Source organism: Bos mutus, chromosome 27 (genome assembly GCF_027580195.1).
Source record: "Bos mutus isolate GX-2022 chromosome 27, NWIPB_WYAK_1.1, whole genome shotgun sequence".
NCBI classification, from domain to species: domain Eukaryota; kingdom Metazoa; phylum Chordata; class Mammalia; order Artiodactyla; family Bovidae; genus Bos; species Bos mutus.
Window position 1 is genome coordinate 38,449,557 of NC_091643.1, and position 18,035 is coordinate 38,467,591.

Here is an 18,035-nt window from a genome sequence, read left to right on the forward strand (position 1 = left end):
AAGCCTGAGAAAGTGTCTGTCTGACCCTTTGCAACCCAAAAGACTGTAGCCCACCAGGCTCCTCTGTCCATGGAATTCTCTAGGCAAGAATACTGGAGTGGGTTGCCATTTCCTTCTCCAGGGGATCTTCCTGACCTAGTGATCGAACCCAAGGAAGCCCAGCCAAATGCATTTAGTGTCATTTTAGTGGAAAATTGTAATCAGGTCCAGAACAGTGGCTACCTGATTTGACCGTCTGTACACAGTTGACATGTAACATGACTGGTAAATGATCACCCTGAGGGACAAAGCCAGATGAATGGAAATTGCTCAAGGAACAAGTGTTTGCACAGGTATATTGCCAGCAGGTAAGCATTCACAATAGAGAAATTTTCAACAGGATTTTTGTTGTTTATTTTTTTTTTAATATGGAACACTTCATGAATTTGCATGTCATCCTTGCACAGGGACATGCTAGTCTTTTCTGTATCATTCCAATTTTAGTATATGTGCTGCCAAAGCGAGCACGCCCCTCTTTCTGTGGAAAGCAATGCCCAGTGAGAACTAGATTCATACTGGAGGGAAAAAGTCATGGATATGGATAATGTGCACAATCAGTGGCCCCATGCTTCCTTGAATTAAATGAGACCAGACATCTGTACAACTAGGGAAATGTATGAAGGGATAAGATTCTCTGGTGATTCAGAAGGCAAAGAACCCACCTGCAATAAAGGAAAGGAACAGAAAGAAATCTTCCCAATCCCTGGGTTGGGAAGATCGCCTGGAGAAAGAAATGGCAATGCACTCCAGTGTTCTTGCCTGGAGACTCCCATGAACAGAGTAGCCTGGCGGGCTACACTCCATGGGGTCGCAAAGAGTCCGATAGGACTGAGTGACTAAGCACGCAGACATGAAGGGATAAAACTGGTTCAGTGTTAACATTACAATCTGTACACATGAAGTCAGTAAATGTGTGTGATATGTGTAAATATGTTACTTCTTGTGGATTATCCCTCTATTGGAGAAGGAAGTGGCAACCCACTCCAGTATTCTTGCCTAGAGGATCCTATGGACAGAGGAGCCTGGTGGGCTGTCCCTAGGGTCACGCAGAGTCGGACAGGACTGACTGAAGTGACTTAGCAGCAGCAGCAGCATCCCTGTATTACTCTTGGTCAGCAGGTTGTAAAGTTTTGTGCCAGGTTCTGACGTGGAGACACTGAGAACTTGAGCTGCCCTTGTCCTCTGTTTATATCCAAACTCAGCCCCTTCCCACTCGATTATCCCCTGTGCCCTGCAGCTTCCTTATCTGCAGACTCCCAGTCACAAATTTACTCTCCTGTCCACCTCTTAGGCTGTACTCAGGCCACACCTTCTGCCTGTACTTCCTTACCTTGTACATATTTTAACCCCTTGCAGTGGGGTGAGTTTTATCTAAAGGGGGAATTCATGGTACCATATGGACATATAATGAGATCTCATTTAGGCTGGGCACATAGAAGGCTTCTCAGGTAGAGAGTGTGAGCTTGCTAGGGTAAAACTAGGGATGAGAAGGAAGAGGAAGCACCTTCCAAGTGAGAACAGCATGTCTGAAGGACTGAAGTTAAGAGCTCACAGGTTCTCAAGGTGGAGGAAACCTGTGTTCAGCAAGTAATGTGTCCTACATTTTTTTAAATTCAGATGCCCCCTCGAAGTATGTTGTGTATTTCCCTCACTTGTTTTTAAGCTAATATCTACAATTATTTTTATCATAAGTTTAATCAGTTAAAAAAGAAGTAAGTTCCCATGAGTTGTGAATAAAATTTTTAAATTAAGTGATTACAGAAATCTTTTAAGTGGACCCCATGGGTTGGCTCAGTGGGTAAAGAATCTGCTTGCAATGCAGGAGACACAGGACACTCAGTTTTGGTCCCGGGGTCAAGAAGACCCCCTGGAGAAGAAAATGGCAGTCCACTTCAGTATTCTTGTCTGAAAAATCTCATGGATATGGAAGCCTAGAGTCCTGCTGTCTGTGGGGTTGCAAAGAGTCGGACAAGACTTAGTGACTGAACATCAACAAGATTTTTCCCAATTAGAATTTTACGTTGATCCTTTATCTCCTTGAAAACATTTTCATTCCACTTCTGCCACATCATTTTATCTTCACAGAATATATTTTATGCTTCCAAGTCTTTTTTATTGATCAGACTGTGTTATCAGGGTCCTAAGAGTTAAAATTTCTTCTGGATTGAGCTATGGCTATTAGCAATGTACAATTTAATCATTGTATATCACAAAATCTGATAATTACTGTAAATAAAGTTTGTGTTAATGATACCTCAGTTACCAACTCAATGGACATGAGTTTGAGCAAACTCCAGGAGATAGTGAAGGACAGGGAAACCTGGCGTGCCACAGTCCATTGGGTCGCAAAGAGCTGGACATTACTGAGCAACTGAACAACAACAGTTCAAGGAAGCTGTCTGTAAGGCAATTATCCTTCAGTAAAAAAGAAATTAAGTTATTCTTTGTGTGCTAAAGTTATTATACCTTTCCCATCTGAGTGCAGAATCGTATGGAAGATGGAGAAGGGGCAAGTGAATGGGACATTGTGAAATGCAAGGTGTTCTGGACTCCCGGAATCTTCTGAGGCAGATCAAATGGACAGATACCATTGACTCAATAAATCTAGTTAAATGAACAGTCAGTAGCAGAGTGGTTGCATGAATACACCAAGATGACACAAGAAATGAAATGGTACACAGCAGTTAAAAAAAAAAGTAGACCCAAATGTATCATCATAGATCTGCAGGTTAGGTGAAAAAAGCAAGTTGCTGGATAATGCATGCTCAGTAGAGTCTGACTCTTTGCAACACTATGGACTGTAGCCTGCCAGGCTCCTCTGTCCATGGGGTTTTTCAGACAAGAATACTGGAATGAGTTGCCATTTCCTCCTCCAGGGGATCTTCTGGACCCAGGGATCGAATCCGAGTCTCCTGTGTCTCCTGCTTGTCAAGCAGATTATCACTGAGCCATCTGGGAAGCCTGCTAGATAATATATGCACTATTATCCCATTTCTGTAAAAAAAAAAAAAAGAACAAAAATCTCTATTTCTAGATGTAAAAGTCTAAAAACTACTGATGACAGTGGTTTTCTCAGGGGAGAGGAAGTAAGATTAAATGAAGGCCAGCTGGACTTCCTGTATCATTTCAAGTTTTAACAAAAAAATATTGATTTAGCAAATAAGTATCCAGCATTCCACATCCCACTTCTTGCTGGGTGTCAGAGATAAAAGAGAGAACAGATAAAGACCCTGAGGCCATGACCTTTGCTGGCCTGGGGTGGACGATGGGATTAATTTGTTACAGAGGCAAATAAAAATAATGCAGAAAAACAAGCCAAGAGGTGACTTTGGCAAGAGATAGCCAGAAGGTGTGATCCGAGGGAGTTACTTGACCTTAGTGATAAGGAGGGGGAGGGAAGAGTGAAGGATGCCTCTTCAGTTTCAGGCTTGAGTAAACCAGATGGAGTTTGGTTTCATCCTTGAAGGGTGGAAACAGGTTCTGTGGGGCATGGAACTTCCTCAGTTGGGACAATGGAGAGTGCTTTAAGAACATAAGTTTCAGGAGGGGAAAAAAAATAAAAGAATATAACTACAAATACAAAATTGGATTTTAATATGGATATTTATTTAGAATGAGAAAATAAATGTTTACAGGCTGACATTCCACAAAAGTAGAATACTCAGAAAAATGTTTTATTATATAACTGTATCATGTGTATGCCTGCATGCTAAGGTGTTTTAGCTGTGTCCAATTCTTTGTGACCCTGTAGCCCACCAGGCTCCTCTGTCCATGGGACTCTCCAGGCAAGAATACTGGAATGGGTTGCCATGCCCTCCTCCAGGGGATCAAACCTATGTACTTACATCTCCTGCATTGGAAGTGCCATCTGGGAAGACCAGCTGTATTACAGATTGGTGATAGAGTGTAACTTTCTTTTGATTATGAAAAACATTTTATATTTTATGTACAGGAAAGTACTCACCTTTCCAGCATGGTAAATGTAAACTTGTTTTTTATCCTTGATTATTAGGATTCATGATACTCAGCCTCACAGTTCAGTTCAGTCGCTCAGTCATGTCCACGCCTCTTTGTGACCCCATGGACTGCAGCACGCCAGGCCTCCCTATCCATCACCAACTCCCAGAGCTTGCTCAAACTCATGTCCATTGAGTCGGTAATGCCATCCAACCATCTCATCCTCTGTCACCCCCTTCTTTTGCTGCCCTCAATCTTTCCCAGCATCAGGCTCTTTTCCAATGAGTTGGATCTTCGCATCAGGTGGCCAAAATAATGGAGGTTCAGCCTCAGCATCAGTCCTTCCAATGAATATTCAGGACCAATTTCCTTTAGGATTGACTGGTTTGATCTTGCTGACCACCAAACTGGTTTCATTTTGTGGGGGCAAGAGATGCAAAGGAAAAGAACATAGTGGGACTTAGAACAACAGAATGGGAAAGACTAGAGATACCAAGGGCATAAATGTCCTTTATTGTGCCCATATAACAATGGGCACAATAAAGGACAGAAATGGTATGGAGCTAACAGAAGCAAAATACATTAAGAAAAGGAGGCAAGAATACACAGAAGAACTATACAAAAAAGATCTCAGTGACCCAGATAACCACAATGGTGTGATCACTCACCTAGAACCAGACACCTTGGAGTGTGAAGTCAGGTGGGCCTTAGGAAACATCACTAGGAACAAAAAGCTAGTGGAGGTGACGGAATTCCAGCTGCATTAATTCAAATCCTTAAAAATGATGCTGTTAAAGTGCTGCACTCAATATGCCAGTAAATTTGGAAAACTCAGCAGTGGCCACAGGACTGCAAAAGATCAGTTTTCATTCCAATCCCAAAAAAGGGCAGTGCCAAAGAAAGTTCAAACTACTGCACAATTTCATATGCTAGCAAAGTAAGGCTCAACATTCTCCAAGCTAGGCTTCAACAGTACATGAACCGAGAAATCCCAAATGTTCAAGCTGGATTTAGAAAAGGCAGAGGAACCAGAGATCAAATAGCCAACATTCATTGGATCATAGTAATTTGATCTCTGGTTCCTCTGCCTTTGGGCTTCCCAGGTAGCACTATGGTAAAGAACCTGCCTGCCAATGCAGAAGATATAAGAGATGTGGATTTGAACCTTGGGTCAGGAAGATCCCCTGGAGGAGGGCATGGCAACCCACTCCAGTATTCTTGCCTGGAGAATCCCTTGGACAGAGGAGCCTGGTGGGCTACAGTACATAAGGTCACAAAGAGTCGGACATTACTGAAGCAACTTAGCACGCATGCATTCATTGGATCATAGAAAAAGCAAGAGAATTTCAGAAAAACATCTGTTTCATAGACTACACTAAAGCCTTTGACTGTATGGATCACAGCAAACTGTGAAAAAGAGTTGGGAATACCAGATCACCTCACCTGCCTCCTGAGAAACCTATATGCAGGTCAAGAAGCAACAGTTAGAACTGGACATGGAACAACAGATTGGTTCTAAATTGGGAAAGGAATATGCCAAAGCTGTATATTGTTACCCTGCTTATTTAACTTATATGTAGAGTACAGCCGGAGAAGGCGATGGCACCCCAATCCAGTACTCTTGCCTGGAAAATCCCATGGATGGAGGAGTCTGGTAGGCTGCAGTCCGTGGAGTCGCCAAGAGTCGGATACGACTGAAGTGACTTAGCAGCAGCAGCAGTACAGCGTTCAAAATGCCGGGCTAGATGAAGCACAAGCTGGAATGGAGATTGCCAGGAGACATATCAATAACCTCGGATATGCAGTTGCACCAACCTTATGGCTGAAAGTGAAGAGGAACTAAATAGCTGCTTGATAAAGGTGAAAGACAAGAGTTAAAAAAAACTGGCTTAAAACTCAACATTTGAAAAACTAAGATCGTGGCATCTGGTTCCTTCACTTCATGGCCAATAGATGGGAAAACAATGGAAACAGTGACAGACTTTATTTTGGGGGGGCTCCAAAATCACTGCAGATGGTGACTGCAGCCATGAAATTAAAAGACGCTTGCTTGCTCTTTGGAAGAAAGTTATGACCAACCTAGACAGTATATTAAAAAGCAGAGACATTACTTTGCCAACAAAGCTCTGTCTAGTCAAGGCTATGGTTTTTCCAGTGATCATGTATGGATGTGAGAGTTGGACAATAAAGAAGGCTGAGCACCGAAGAATTGATGCTTTTGAACTGTGGTGTTGGAGAAGACTCTTGGAAGTCCTTTGGACTGCAAGGAGATCAAACCAGTCCATCCTAAAGGAAATCGACCCTGAATATTCATTGGAAGGACTGAAGCTGAAGCTGCAATACTTTGGCCACCTGATGGGAAGATCTGACTCACTGGAAAAGACCCTGATGCTGGGAAAGATTGAAAGCAGGAGGAGAAGGGAACAACAGAGGATGAGATGGTTGGATGGCATCATTGACTGGATATGAGTTTGAGCAAACTTGGGGAGATAGTGAAGGACAGGGAAGCCTGGCATAATGCAGTCCATGGGGTCTCAAAGAGTTGGACACATCTAAGCGACTGAACAAAAACAAGAAAAATGTGCTGTAGGGACTTCCCTGGGAGTCCAGCAGATAGGACTCCACAATTCCTCTGCAGGTGGTGCGGGTTCCACCCTTGTCTGGGGTCTTTGCCAGTCCCCACATTTCACCCTGTGCCTCCAAAAAAAAAAAAGTAAGAAAAAAGCATTATAATCTTCTTGTTGGGAAACAACCAAACATTTTTTAAAAGGCATAACGAGCTTTGCAGGCGCAGTGATGGCCATCCGAAGACATCCCCGTAGTTTCTAGAGCTGGTGAATAATTTAGAGCACAGACAGAATCAGGTTTGCCAGTCCCAAGACCTGAAGGAGGCAGTCCTTTGGTTAGTCAGGTGTTCCCCATAGAATCACGAGGCACCTTAACATATAAGGAGGGGCCAGGAAAGGAGCTTGAAGAGATGCGGGGGGTGGGGTTAGGGCTCCCCTTGGCCCCTTGGCCCCTTGATCAGCTTGCAGGATGGAGGAAGGGCTGGGGCCAGGGAGAAGGCAAGACGAGGGCTCGGACCGTCCCCTGGAGCCCCAGAAGGACACAGCCCTGCTCGGGACCTTCACGACCCCAGTGGGGCCCGTTCCAAACGTCTGACCTCAGAACCTTAAGATACACGATGGAGTATTACTCAGCCATTAAAAAAAATACATTTGAATCAGTTCTAATGAGGTGGATGAAACTGGAGCCTATTATACAGAGTGAAGTAAGCCAGAAGGAAAAACATAAATACAGTATACTAACGCATATATATGGAATTTAGAAAGATGGTAACAATAACCCAGTGTACGAGACAGCAAAAGAGACACTGATGTATAGAACAGTCTTATGGACTCTGTGGGAAAGGGAGAGGGTGGGAAGATTTGGGAGAATGGCATTGAAACATGTAATATATCATGTAAGAAACGAGTGGCCAGTCCAGGTTCGATGCACGATACTGGATGCTTGGGGCTAGTGCACTGGGACGACCCAGAGGGATGGTATGGGGAGGGAGGAGGGAGGAGGGTTCAGGATGGGGAACACATGTATACCTGTGGCGGATTCATTTTGATATTTGGCAAAACTAATACAATTATGTAAAGTTTAAAAATAAAATTAGAAAAAAAAAAAAAAAAAAAAATTAAAAAAAAAAAGTGAAAGAAAAAAAAGATAAATTAGTTTTATTTAACTTTCTAACTATGTGGTGATTTTTGTAGCAACAGTTTGTAGCCTGAGGAATTTTCCCAGTAGGCACTACAAGTATTGTAATGTGACCGTGATATTATGTGGCGAGCCAGGAGGCAGATGGCTCAGGAGGGCAAAAGCAAGTCCTTCTCCGGTACTACTGTGTCTGTGTCTTTTGTGTCGGGTCTCACGAAAGTGGCATTTAAAATCAGAGGGGAACGAATGGATTAGTAAAAAAATATCACTACCTCTGTGTTTTTGGGGAAAATGTTATAAACATGACAACCTACATGAAAATAAAAGCCAGACAGTGGGGGAACTTATAACAGTTAAACTAAAAAGTAAAAAAGCATACTAGGAAAAAATACAGGGTAATCATTCTGCAATCTTCACATGGAGGAGACTTTACTTGGCGTGATACTAAGACAAAGTATTAATTCTTCAAAGGTCTTGGCGTCTCCACGGAGCAATCAGAGAGCAGAGTTGAATAAACCTGGTTGTGTCTGTGTGACAAGCCACAGAACGGACACGCTGAATGCTATGAGGTCTGTGTGTCTGAGGGCCCTGGGCCACCCTGGCTGATACCACCTGAACTCAGGTGTGGAATGTAATTAAAGAAAGCTGTAAGCTGATCAGTTGTACTGTAAATTGACTATAGCTTAGTGGTAACAGAAGGGTGTGATCTGAACAGTAGCACCCATAGAAGCAAAGGGAAGCTTGTCTTCACTTCCCTTAAGATGAGGAGAAAGAATGACATCTCCTCACTAGTAACTTAGAACGGGGTCCAGGACTCTGCCTCCACTCAAGTTTTCATTTATTTTTACCTGTAAAACTGAAACGAGAGGGCACTGTGGTTCTAAAAGGCTTAAACACTGTTTGGAGTTTTGAATGAAATGTTGTCCTCACAGCTGTCTCGAATCCGACCTGCTCATGGTTGTAATTAACAACTCCAGTTATTGTCTCCTGCTTCTGTTAGTGGAGGAGTGTGAGCCGCCTGTCCTATTTCCTCTTGAGAGCCCTCAGATTCCCATTTAGATCGGATGTCTGCTGCTCCCCAATACAGCTCACGTGCTTTGGGGGAAGTCGACTCCATCCCCTCTCCCAGGACAGGCAGTGATTTCTCGTGGGTTTCCTTGCTTTTGTTTCTTTGGACGTTGAACCCTTGAAGCTCCTCAAGACCTTTACAGATGGTCCAAAGTCAAAAATATATTCCTAATGACATTGAAACATTATTTGTGTTGAACTTGGAGTAATGTTCATGGATAAACCCACTAGCACCGTGGCATCAAGGCCAAGTTGGCATCAATAGCAGAGTGCATAGTGGCCATGTGTCCATCACCATGGACTCTCAGTGAAAAACCATTCATTTCACCTAAGAATACCCTCGATGAAACAACAAACATTAATTATATTAAATTATGACCTTGAGTACACTTCCTTTTATTAATAACATTGTGTGAGTAAATGATACATTTGTGTGAAGCCCGTTTGATGTACCCCGTCTGATGTACCATAGTTCTTCGGAGAAAAAAGTTTGATTTGTGAGCTCAACTAGCTAGTATTTTCATAGAACAGAATTTTTACTCGAGTAACAGGTACACCTGCCAGAATAACCATAGGTTTTTTTTTTTTTTTTTAATCAAAAGTGAACAAAATGGTGCTGTCACTTCAAGGAAGAACTGACTGTATTGCTGATAATAATAAAACTTGAGCTTTTAAATGAAAATTAGAATCTTGAAAAACCTACTTTTGCTCTCGTGAACTTGATATGTTCCCAATAATTGGACTGATTTTTACTTCTGTGGCGATAATTCTTGTGTTTTCAGTATCATATCAACATTTAGACGGCCAGCATAACTCAGTGAAGCATTTTTTTATACATCAGTGCTTGGGGTCTAAAAATCTTGCATGGGTACATTTCAAAGTGCAAGGCAGACCAGTGGATTTCAATATAACAGCGTTCAAAAATTTGACATGTCAAACTACATTGCTAACAACATTTAAGAAATGACCAGTTTCTGTGTTTTAGTATAATATGAAATAATATTCATATTATCTGAAGGCTATTAACTCCTTCCCTTTTCCAATCACATCTAACTAAGCCTGGATTTTCTTCAGATGCCTCAGCCAAAAGAAAGAAAAAACTATGACAACAGATTGAATGTGGTGAATCCAGCTGTATTCAATCAAGCCGGACATTAAAGAGACTTAAAAATGTAAATGTGCCACTCTAAATTCATTTTTGAAAATTTTCCCTATAAAATATATTAACATATAATGGATGTATTACTGTTTCCTAAAAAGTGTTACTAAATATTTTAAACTCCTCATTTTAATTTCCAATATAGTAAATAGCAATCGGTATAACTTGGGTTTTAAAAAAAAGACTCCTTGTGTAAAGGGCTCCTGAACCACCACTCGTCTAGGATAGCGGTCCCCAACTTTTGGCAGCAGGGACTGGTTTCATGGAAGAAATTTTTCCACAGACCAGGGGGATGGAGTGAGGGGTGGTTTGGGGATGATTCAAGTGCATTACATTTATTGTGGACTTTATTTCTTATTATTACATCAAGCATAGATCCCAGAGGCTGGGGATGCCTGCTCTAGGACAAAGAGGCTATAGGACAAACCGAACCATAATTTGGTTTAGGGATGCACTAGCCGCCTTGGGGCTCCCAAGACTCAAGTGGAGGTTATTGGGGGTTCTGGAAATGAAACTAGTTGACTCTGCCAATGATGCTACCAGAAATGCTCCTTCCTGTCTTTGGGCTGATGAATTAATATTGGGGTGAAACTTGGAACTCTGTAGAAAGTCTGCTTCAACCTGAAGGCAGAGTCGAAATAGGACAAGAAGCCTTTGATGTAATCCTCAGGGTGTATTTCACAGCTGGTTTGATTCAGCAGATCATTTCTCAACCTTCTTGTTAATGAGCAAACAAGCTTCTATTAAAGCCACGTTGAGCTGGGTTTTTCTCATCTCCCCAGTCCTCCATGCTGGAAACCTCTTCTGTATCCTGCTCCTCACCCGCTACGTCCACTGGCACTAGGGCATTCATTCACTTGCTCACTCACTCATTCAGTCACATTTTTGAGTGCCCTGATCTAGGATCTACTGATACAGGCAGGCCCCTGTGCTGCGTCTCTGCCATGTCAGTAGTGAGAGACGGATCGAGTTACCAGGACACGCAGTGACTTCAGACAGGGTGACGGGATAGAGGGTTGGGCAGCTGCTCCTTTAAATCACAAGGTCAGGAACTGCCTCTCTTGTGCGGGGACACTGACATTAAAAATGGAACGAGGAGCAAAAGGAAAAGGAAAGCATTTCAAGCTGAGAAAACTAGTACCAAGGTCCTGAGGTTGGATGGAAGGAAGGAGGTCAGTGAGCAGCATCTCTAATTGGCCAGTGGCTAAACCCCTCATAGTCATTCTTTTTTTTTACACTTTGTTGTTTTTTTCAAATTTTTTTATTTTAGTTGGAGGGTAATTCGTTTACTGACAGACGGCAAATCTGTCAACATAAATCAGCCATAGGCTACGTGTGTCTCCTCCCTCCCAAGCTGTCCTCCCACCTCCCAACACCTCACCCCTCCAGGTTGTCAGAGAGCAGCAACTTTGGGTGCCCTCGTCATATAGCAAACCCCACTGGTTGCCTATTTTATTCATGGTAATTCAATGCTATTCTCTCAAATCATCCCACTCTCTCCTTCTCTCACTGTGTCCAAAAGTCTGTTCTTTATGTCTATATTTCCTTTGCTGCCCTGCACATAAAATCATCAAGTCTATCTTTCTAGATTCTATTTATATGCATTAGTAAATGATATATGTCTTTCAGACTTACTTCACTGTATAGTAGGCTCTAGGTTCATCCACTTCATTAGAACTGACTCAAATGCATTCCTTTATATAGCTGAGTAAAATTCCATCGTGTATATGTATGACAACTTCCTTGTCTATTCGTCTGACGATGGACATCTAGGTTGCTTCCATGTCCTCAGTTCAGTCGCTTAGTCGTGTCCGACTCTTTGTGACCCCATGGATCGCGGCATGCCAGGCCTCCCTGTCCATCACCAACTCCTGGAGCTTGCTCAAACTCATGTCCATTGAGTCGGTGATGCCATCCAACCATCTCATCCTCTGTCATCCTAGTTATTGCAAATAGCTCTACAATGAACATTGGGGTACCTGTGTCTTTTTCACTTATGGTTTCCTCAGGATATATGCCCAGTAGTGGGATTTCTGGGTTGTATGGTAGTTTTATTCCTAGTTTTTCAAAGAATCTCTGTACTGTTCTCTGCAGTGGTTGTATCAGTTTGCATTCCCACCAACAGTGTGAGAGTCATTCTTGACTCTGCTCCAGCCTGCCCCACATCCAACCCCTGAGTAAACTATCATTTCACCATCTCGGTGCCCCCAGAACCCAGCCTCCTCTCCCCACCTCATCCACGTGTGGTCCTGGCTCACCCGGGTTAGTGTCGCAGCCCCCATATTTCCACCCGCCAGCCCCTCCCTCTCCCTAGTCACTGCATCTCCTGCATGGCAGCCGCCACAGGTCAGCTCCATCTCCTTCAAACTCCACATGGTGGAGTCCTACCCCCAGCATCTCAGGACGTGACTGTATTTGCAAACAGGTGTTAGAAGTGGTGGGTGGGGTAAAATGAGGTCCTGAGGGTGGGCTTAAATGCAAAAGGACTAGCGTCCTTATAAGAAGGAAATTGCAACACAGACACACCAGAAAGAGGTGATGATGGACAGAAACACAGGGAGGCGACGGCCATCTCCAAGCCAAGGAGAGAGGGCTGGGACAGGGCCTTTCTCATGGCCCTTGGGAGGAACCATCTCCACCAGCACCTTGGCTTTGATTTTCTAGCGCTCAGAACTGTGGCAAATTGTCTATTCTTTAAGACCTTGGTCTGTGGAGCTTTGTTACAATGATGCAAAGAGCCAACTCATTGGAAAAGACCCTGACACTGGGAGAGATCGAGGGCAGGAGGAGGGGACGACAGAGGATGAGATGGTTGGATGGCATCACCGACTCAATGGTCATGAGTCTGAAGAAATTCCAGGAGATGGTGAAGGACAGGGAAGCCTGGTGTGCTGTAGTCCATGAGGTCACAAAGAGTCAGACACGACTGAGCAACTGAACAACAATAATAAGTCCTGTCTGTGGAGCTGTGTTGCAGCAGCTGGAGTGAATGAATACAGCAGCCAAGGCGATCCTTCCGTCAGCTCTCTGCTCGAGGTGGTTGACATTTGAACAACTCCAGGAGTTAGGGGCACGGGGGTGCCACGTCATTGAAAACTGGAGTATTTAAAGGTGCTTCCTCGGGTACTATAGTATTTACCTTTGAAAAAAGTCCAGAAATAACTGGACCCTTGCAGTTCAAACTTGTGTTGTTCAAGGGTCAACTGTCCTCCCATCTGAAAGTAAAACCCAAGTTAAGTCCCACCTGTGCCCCTCACCCCCTCACCCCAGGCCTCACCAGGAACCCCCTCCGAGGGGTGGGCAAGTACCCTTCGTGCAGCTGCAGGCTCCCAGCTGCAGCTGCATAGTAAGTGTACTAAGTGTCAGGACTGAGCCCTCCTCACCTTGACTTTATTCTTTGTCCTGGGAAGATAGTGTTGTCAACCAGTAACTCTGCTGTTTTCTTTGGAAATCTCTCAAAATTCCATTGAAGGGCAGCTTGGCAGCCTCTCCTCCGGACAGCAGATGGCTCCTGCGGGGGAGCCCCTCCCTGGTGGACGGTCCCTCCACAGGGTGCTGAGCAGACAGCGGCTTGGGCCTCAGCCCAGTTCGAGGGTCCTTACCTGCCATGTCCGCCAGATGGGAACTCCTATCACTGACTGCCCAACTCCAGTTAGGTGTCCACGTTGAACGGCCTCCATAAACCACTCAAACCCACACCTCCAAACCCATGAATATCCTCTCTTCTCCCATCTACATGAGGATATTCTTTATTGCAGTGAAGAACGGGTCTCACTGGGTCCCTGAGTTCCTCTGGTGGTCATTTTGAAGAGCCAGCTGTCCTGATCTCTTGCAGCACAGGCCTTCCCAGCACCTGGAATTTTCCTCCCCATAGAAGGACGTGCTTGTCCTCTCTCTCTTTCCCAGTCTCTGTTACCTGTCCTCACAGAAACTGTCTCTTAACCGTCTTGAGTAACATGTGTGCCACTTTGTCAGTATTTGCTCATATTGCAACAGACACTGCTAGTTTTCCCCAATATCCACACTCCCTGTTTATAATAGATTCCTGATTTTTACCCAACATGACTACCTAATATAAAAGGCTGTTTCCCAGTTTTTCTGCACCTGGATAATTTGCCTAGCCAATGAAATATAAAAGAAAGTGGTGTATGTGGGGTATAAGATGCATTGTGTGTGCCTATTATTGGGTGAAATCATATGTAATGGCTGGAGCATCAGCAGCCATGTTGGCAGGCACACAGAGCAGAACAATCATATGAAAATAACTTGAATTCCTGATACTGTGGAGCACCATACCAGCACTGTACTTATTACCTCCAGAGTTCTTATAAGCAAAAACAAAAAAAGCCTTCTTAACTTGTTCAAGCTTGTTTTAGGATTTTGTTATTTGTAGCCAAACCTGATGCTAATCTCCCTTTCTCTGCCTTATATTACATTTACTTCTATGTGACATAGTAAGCACTGCTTCTCCCTTGAAATAAGGTAGGCTCCTAAAGGGATAAGACTTTGTGTTTTTACTTTATTTTCTAGGCATTGATCCAGGCTGTAGAAACAATTAAAAGTTGACTGAATTAAAGAGAAAATTTGCACTCCAGGAAGATGTGCCATGTTTCTTCTCTAGGATTTACTGATACCCCAACACACTGCCACTATGTAGAAACACAGAGCATGCTTTCCTAATCCATGCCCCTGTCTCTGGCACTGCTCCTCAGAGGCACTGAGACAGATCTATAGACCCGGGTTCGTACAAGGGAATCCCTCTCTCCAGCCTCCAGTGTTGGATCCAAGATAATGAAGTCACAGACCATCAGGTACAGATTATGAGCCAAACTGGACTAAACACTGGAGCACAGAAGTCATGTGGAATTGCACTCACAATTGGTGCCTTGGAAACCCCAACCAGACATGCTGATACTTTGGGAGAAGAACAAATGACCTTTGAGAGAGACAAAGGCACATTGAAAGCAGCCCATGTGCCCCGAAAGAAAGAGGGAGAGGAAGGCATGCCCATTCTCTGCTGTAATTCCCAGCAGCAGGTTCATGCAAGTCCCTTAGATCTTCATGATAAATTCCCTTACCCAATCCACTCTCAGTAGGTTTGCATTGCTTATATAGGAACAGTCCTGCTAAGACTTGTTAAAACTTTTTAGGGTATATGCTCCTAAGGACAGCTGTAAAGCTCTTCCCAGTCTGGTCCAGACCTGCCTTTCTATCACCATATTCCATTGCTCGCTGCCTTCTAAACCAAGCTGCACTCACACAAGCCCCTTACATTGTCTAAGACAGCCATGGTGTTCAGTACCTTAGCATTTTGTAAGCACCACCATTTCTGCTGGAATATTCTTCCTCTCATTCAACCATCTGGACCTGGCTCAAACTTTCTTCATGCTGAAAGTGCCCCCAGTCCTTGTCCCCTCCCCCTTCACTGCTGTGCTGCTGCTAAGTCCCTTCAGTCGTGTCCGACTCTGTGCGACCCCATAGACGGCAGCCCACCAGGCTCCCCCGTCCCTGGGATTCTCTAGGCAAGAACACTGGAGTGAGTTGCCATTTCCTTCTCCAATGCATGAAAGTGAAAAGTGAAAGTGAAGTCGCTCAGTCTTGTCTGACCCTCAGCGACCCCATGGACTGCAGCCTATCAGGCTCCTCCATCCGTGGGATTTTCCAGGCAAGAGTATTGGAGTGGGTTGCCATTGCCTTCTCCCCATCGTTTGCTAATGACCCCCAAATCCACAGACATCTTCTGACCTACGAACAACAGACAAACTGCCCTCTTGACATCTGAGCCTGGAAATTCGACAAGAACCTTAAATTTTCTTAGCAGGAACTATCTCCAACACCACCACCCTGCTCTTTTCCTGGAAGTGTCTCAGTTTAGTGCTAAGAAACGTAGAATTGCCTTCAGTCTTCCTTTAGCTTCATACCTGCACACCCCACCCTGCATATCATCCACGTGGCTGGCAGCCTTTCTTTATTCTGATTCCTTTCTTAAGAGATGCCTATTGACTTCCGTCTTCTCCATTGCTACCAGGGACTTGGCTGAGTCCTGATCTGGTCTCCACTCGCCTGGTCTGCTGTTCTGCCGCCCAGCTTCAAACCCTTCCCACCCTGCTGCCAGCGCCCCGTCACTGCAACAAGCCTCATCTCACTCTGCCCCTCCGAGAAGCCTGCAGGGACTCCCCTTTTCTAGGTTAAAGTCACACTTTTCGTGGCCTCCAGGACCTTTCGCGGTCTGGTCCTGCTTGCTCTGCAGCTGAGCCAGGCACCGTTTAGGTCCCTGGCTCTGTACCCAGACTCGGGCTTGACCTCCAGCCACCTTCGAGCCTCAAACCCTCTGGTCACCTGCTTGTCCTGGATCCTGCCTCAGACATGACTCATGCTCTGGCAGGGAGCTTCTGCTGTGACACCTCCTTTCTAATTCGGGCTCTGTGACACATTTAAGCCTGGCATACAGTGAGAACTTGTGTGTACATTTCGATTTGTCACAGATAAACTACGTGTAACTTAATAGAAAAACTGACAATGATGTCTGCAGAACAGAACAAGTAGTAAGATGAGAACATTGAGGAGACGGCAAGATGAGATCACTGGCACGTAGACCTTTCCGTGGTGAGACCACAGCTTTATCCTGAGGCAGGCTTTTGGAGCCCGGTGTACAAAGAAGTACAAGTCGTCTTTACGTTTGACACTGCTACTGCTAAGTCACTTCAGTCATGTCCGACTCTGTGTGACCCCATAGATGGCAGCCCACCAGGCTCCTCCATCCCTGGGATTCTCCAGGCAAGAACACTGGAGTGGGTTGCCATTTCCTTCTCCAATGCATGAAAGTGAAAAGTGAAAGTGAAGACGCTCAGTCATATCTGACTCTTAGTGACCCCATGGACTGCAGCCTACCAGGCTCCTCTGTCCATAGGATTTTCCAGGCAAGAGTACTGGAGTGGGGTGCCATTGCCTTCTCCGACGTTTGACACTAGAGAATATCAATAATAAATATGTAATAAGTAACATTGGCAACAATTGCCTCTGATAGACTGATAGAAGGCTCTTTAATGGTCTTGCCAAGTCCAGGTGTAACTGGGGATCGGAGTCAGCTGAACTGTGATTTATACATCGATAAGATAGACAACCATGTCTCTTTTCCACACCCTAGAAGAGGGAACATGCACTCGTGCATGTGTGTGCGTGCACACACACACATAAGCAACTGCAGTAACCATTGCAAGCATCTACTGAGAGGCCTGGAAAAATTATTTTGCGTTGGTAGCAGAGATTCCCAATATCAGTTTTCCCCTCTGTGGAAAGAATCTAGAGTCAGACTGGGAAGACTGGTGTGCAGCCAGATGACTGCCTTTCCTAACTCCCCCTTGTAGCCAAGTGTGGCCACATTGACTACATTTTGGTCAATGAAATGCAAGTGTAGGTGTTGTGAGACCTCTGGCAAATGCCTTGGGAAAAAGGAGTGCTTCCCTTCTTTCCCACTTATCTTTTCTGGGTGGTGGAATGAAAGAGTGATGGCCGGAGCTTGAACAGCTACTTTGGGCCACATGGCAGAGGCATAAGATGGAAAGAATTGGGATCTCGAAGCTTCTAGGGTCATTGCTGAGTGTGTGTGTGTGTGTGTGTGTGTGTGTGTGAAAACTGTAGTTAAAGCTGATCCTAACTGAGAAGAAGAGGATGGCACCTGGAAGCTGGAGTCCTGTGAAAGATTAAGGTAGATAGAGGTGATGATTTCACATGTTTGCCACCTGGCACCTTGGAGAAGGTTGACTGTTTCCTCATTAACTCCTCCTATGTGTTGGGCAGGGGAGTTTTTGACCCAGCTGGGACTGTCACGGTGCTATGGAAATGAAAAGGTGGTTGAAGATACTAAAATGTGCTAAATCATCTCAGGTTTCAGTGTAATGTCCCCTTTCCACTGTATTTTTATTTTTAGTGTGCACAGAGGTGCATGTCCTAGGGACCATTAACTTAGTGACATCAACCAGCAGGGTGCAAGTATAACTGATGATTTATTGCTTTGCTGTTAAGCAAGCCTCCTTTGTTTCGTGAGTTAAGCAAGCCTGCTTTCTTCTCTCTCTCTTTTTTTAAAATTGGGGTATACACATTTTTT

General features: G+C 44.4%; 1 non-coding gene across 1 annotated transcript; it reads right to left on the reverse strand.

Moving 5' to 3' along the window:
- Positions 1-401: 401 nt before the first annotated feature.
- LOC138985991 (U6 spliceosomal RNA) lies at positions 402-507 on the reverse strand. The gene has a single exon (XR_011462944.1). It is a non-coding gene; the product is annotated as a U6 spliceosomal RNA (small nuclear RNA).
- Between the last annotated feature and the right edge of the window lie 17,528 nt (positions 508-18,035).